Source organism: Python bivittatus, unplaced genomic scaffold (assembly GCF_059951505.1).
Source record: "Python bivittatus isolate LINGU-HERP-01145 unplaced genomic scaffold, Pbiv_v1 ctg000080_np1212, whole genome shotgun sequence".
NCBI classification, from domain to species: Eukaryota; Metazoa; Chordata; class Lepidosauria; order Squamata; family Pythonidae; genus Python; species Python bivittatus.
The window spans coordinates 42,848,390-42,853,438 of NW_028277035.1; positions in this window are offsets into that span (position 1 = coordinate 42,848,390).

Here is a 5,049-nt window from a genome sequence, read left to right on the forward strand (position 1 = left end):
TCAAAGCCATCAAATTCTCAAAACCTGCCTCTGTAGAGGAAAGTCAAAAGGGATAAATGAAAAATATTTACAAGATTTTTAAGAAACATCTACGCGTACAAAGAAGTGAGCCATTCACTGGACTTACTTCCAAGCGATGATGTATAAGTCTGCTTATAGGGAAAGGTGTATGACAAGGCTGTATACTGTCACCCTGCTTATTTAACCTATATGCAGAGTACATCATGAGAAATGCCAGGCTGGAAGAATCACAAGCCGGAATTAAGATTGCAGGGAGAATCATCAACAACCTCAGATATGCGGACGATACCACCCTCATGGCAGAAAGTGAAGAAGAACTAAAGAGCCTCTTGATGAGGGTGAAAGAGGAGAGTGCAAAAGCTGGCTTGAAACTCAACATTAAAAAAACTAAGATCATGGCATCTGGACCCATCAATTCCTGGCAAATAGAAGGGGTAGAAATGGAAGCAGTAACGGACTTCATTTATTTGGGCTCCAAGATCACCGCAGACGGAGACTGCAGCCATGAAATTAAAAGATGCTTGCTCCTTGGGAGGAAAGCCATGGCAAGCCTAGATAGCATATTAAAAAGCAGAGACGTCACCTTGCCGACAAAGATCCGCATAGTCAAAGCTATGGTTTTTCCAGTAGTAATGTATGGCTGTGAGAGCTGGACCATAAAGAAGGCTGAGCGCCGAAGAATTGATGCCTTTGAACTGTGGTGCTGGAGAAGACTCTTGAGAGTTCCCTGGACTGCTAGGAGGTCAAACCAGTCAATCTTAAAGGAAATCAACCCTGATTGCTCATTGGAAGGATCGATAATGAAGCTCAAGCTCAGATACTTTGGTCACCTAATGCGAAGAGAGATCTCTTTGGAGAAGACCCTGATGCTGGGAAAGATTGAAGGCAAAAGGAGAAGAGGACGGCAGAGGATGAGATGGTTAGATAGCATCACTGAAGCAATGAGCATGAAACTGAGCAAACTCAGGGAGGCAGTGAAGGACAGGAAGGCCTGGCGCAATATGGTTCATGGGGTCACGAAGAGTCGGACACAACTTAACGACTAAACAACAATAAGTCTGCTACCTTCGCTCCGCCAAACATGAAAAAAAGTTAGGTTGCGGAAGTTTTGACATTATTGAAATAGGAGTCTTTGATGTCGCCAGGTGCCCTTATTGGGGAAATCAGTGCTTTTGAATGGCTATTTTGTTCTCAAGCTGCAGCTATTCCCAGCATTCAGAGGCAAGAACTATATTTGTTCAAATTGTGCCTGTTACACAATTTTTGTAATGTATTAAAAAGCTCTCTCCTTCGTTATCCTTGCTGCTATATAAGATTCCTAGGAAAACAGTATCATGGAGTTTCTAATCTCATCTGATTTTGTACTTATTGCAGTCAACTCCAAAGCCACTCTAAAGTTTCCCAAATCTTGCTTCAGGACTAACAATTATAAATATCTGGTGCTCCTACTTTATTTAACTGTTGTAAATCTATCAATAGAAAGATTAGATATATGTATAATATGTTTATATCTTCATAAATAGTTTGGTGTTGCTTAACATATACTAAGTTTTATCAGTGTTGCTCTTGTTCATGCCACAGCAATAGAGGCATTTTGCAAAACTTGAATTTCAAGGTTCCTTAACACATAACCTGAGTTTGGCACAGTACTAACCAAAGGCATACCCAATAGCTTGTTATCATACAAGATGTTATAAATTAATAATCCACATTTTGTGCTTAAGGCAATGATTTATTTTTGTATGGATGGATGTTAGTACCTGACATCTCTAAATCAAGAAAAGACAGACTTCAGGCTTGCAAAGACTGCTTTGGTTTTCATTAGAATTCCAAAGCCCATCATTCACAGCTATATTCAAAATAGGCGATATAGGTCAATAAACATATATCAAGAACTAAGGAATAGATGGCTCTTGGATTTATTTGGAATTCATAGTTAGTATGAGAATCAACCTGACAAGTCCTTAACATCCACTTCAGGTTTATGCCAAGGAATGATTTTATAGCAAGTTAGTCTGATGATGAGAGGAATATTTTGTTGTTATTGCTAGACGTTAGGTAATCAGATTCTCGTAAATATACTGACCTATAAATTGTAATTTCCTTCTACCCATCCTTGCCTAAATAATTCTATTCTCCACTGAAGAATCACAATTAGGTCTGTAAGAAACATGAGACAGACCAGAAAGGTCCATATGTTTAGCATATTTGGAGTAACTACAGATTTTTAAAAATCATTATTATTAAAAATAATAACCTAAACTACTCTGGGCGGCTTACAACAGGTAAAAAACAATCCAATAAAAACAAGTCAAAAACCAATATCAAACACATATATTTGTATAATATAATGGGGACGTGATTCTACTTGTTTCCAGTGGTTTTTGGGGCAAATTCCTTTCTTGACCTAGGCCATGACGGTACAGGAACTGTTACCCAGGAGTGTGACACCACTATCATGACCACTAACTTTGTTCAGATCAGCTATTCTACTATATACTGGAACTGGATACTTCCTAAGAGCAAGAAGCTCATTCCATCAAGAATATCTTTACACACAAACCTTTTGACCAGCAGGCAGGTAATAGTACACATGATACATTGTGTGCAGTATATTGTTGGAGAAAAATCTGTACAAGTGAACTCCTGTTTCATCCCATTTGCGACTTACAAGTTTTTTCTCCTTCTCAAGATGTGGTTTGCTTTGTCTACTCAAGCAAGACACCAGAGTACTTAAGTCTCCAAACTCTTTATTATAGGTTTGCAAAGCCAGGTCAAGCACATACAGACACGTTAAGCAACATTTCATGGGCAAAACCCCAACCCCGATACACAGGAAACAGGGTGTATTTAATCAAGCAACAAGGATGGATGGATGGATGGATGGATTTGTGCCTCTGAGTCAGTGTTGACTCCTGTGAGTCTGGTCACTTTTCTTGGCAAGATTATTTCAGAAGTAGCTTGCAATTGCCTGCTTCCTGGGGCTGAGAGAGAGTGACTGGCCCAAGGTCACTCAGCTGGCTTTGTGCCTAAAGCAGAACTAGAACTCACAGTTTCCCAGTTTCTAGCTTGGTGCCTTAACCACTATACCAAACTGGGTCTCAACAAGGAAAAACAGGATTATAAATATACATACATATATTTCTATTTCTATTTCTATTTTCTATTTCTTTTAGTTTGTATTAGTTTTTACTGTTGTAATTGCAATCTATATATAGTAATTTTATTAATTACAATTGCAATTACAACTGTAAAAACTAATACAAACTAAAAGAAAAAGAAAAGAAAATTAGAAATAGAAATAGAAATAGAAAAGAAAGAAAAATAAGAAAATAGTAAAGAAAAAGAAAAAGATATAAAGAAGTGACTTCCTCCTTCATCACAACAAGTGTAGATAATTTTAGTAAGTTATCACTTCTTAAAATACAACAAATGATCTCCCTGTATCCCATCTCTTATCTATAAAAAAATCCTTAAAGCCACGTCATTTCAGTCCTGATGTCAGCAAAAGTCCATTAAGGTCACCAGAAATAACAATGTATCTATTTTAACCTTGATCAAATAAACCAACTTTATATTCCTTCCTTTTACTTCTAACAATCTTGATCTTTAGTCCCTTCAAATAATGTCCTAGAACTTGATTTCTTTTCATGTTTTCTTTGTCCCTTCTCACAAAATTCTTCAAAACTTTAACAGCCTCTTTTAGGAATTAGAGATGCGCACATGAGATATGTATTCTCAGATACTGCTTATACATGCAGGTTTTTTTAAATAGTAATTTTATTAAAGATTATAATTTACAACAATAAAAACTAATACAAACTGAAAAAAAGAAAAGAAAAAGAAAAAATAGAAGGTGCAGAAAAAAAGAGAAAAAGACGAAAGAAAGAATAACAATATAGTAAAGAAAAGAAATATATAAAGAAGTGAGTTCCCCCTTCATCACAACAAGCATAAACAATTTTAGTAGCTTTTCGCCTTCTCTTAAAATACAACAAATGATCTCTTCTTCCCATATCCCATCTTATCTATAAACAATCCATAAAACCTCATCATTTCAGTCCTGATGTCAGCAAAAAGTCCATTAAGGGTTAATTGATTTCTTTTCATTTTTTCTTTGTCCCTACTTTAAAAAGTCTTCAAAGCTTTAAGAAGCCTCTTTTGTAAATCCAATATAGGAAAATTATCCAAGTCACTCTCTTGTTTTGTTATTTGTATATCCCTTTTAATTATTAAGACATCAACCGGTTTCTTTTGTATGTCCAGTGTAACAGCTTTTTCCATGTCATTCTTGTAGCCTGTTATTTTTAAATCCACCTTCAAATCAGTCTCGATCTTGTCAGGTAAAACTTGTTCCTCTTCCATAACATATTTTAAACATAGTCTGTCTATAGAGGCAAGCACTCTTAAAATTGACTTCTGGGTCCATTGTTCAAAAATATCTTCAATATGTCCAATGTTAAAATATTTTGTTTCATTCTGTATTAGTAAATCAAGTTTGAGTGTTCTTCTCCTTTAATTATAATCTTTAGTTCCCTCTACTGTCCATTTCTTAAAGTCTTATCTTATTATTTAAAAAAAAATCAAAACAAAAGCATTTTCCCATGGGAAGGATTCTTTATAATTAATTCCAAAAATCTTATTTCAAATTTACCTGGACCCTTAGTCCATTTGTAACTTTCTAAAATCAAAGTCTTAATCACCTTTTTGCTGTTTATTCCAAAACATTTTTTTTTTAAGTTCTTAAACTTGTAGTTAAAACTTCTTTCAGCACAGGTGATCCCATCCTCTCTCTGGGTAGCTGGTTTCTTCGTGCAACTGGTCTTAATATTAGCATCATATATGTTTCCATTGACAAGCCAGTTTGGTGTGGTTAAGGCACTGGGCTAGAAACTGGGAGGCCATGAGTTCTGATCCCGGCCAGCTAGGTGACCTTGGGCCAGTCCCTCTCTCTCAGCCCTAGGGAGGAGGCAATTTTTTTTTTAATTTATTTATCCAATTTATATAGCCGCCCATCTCACTTTTACA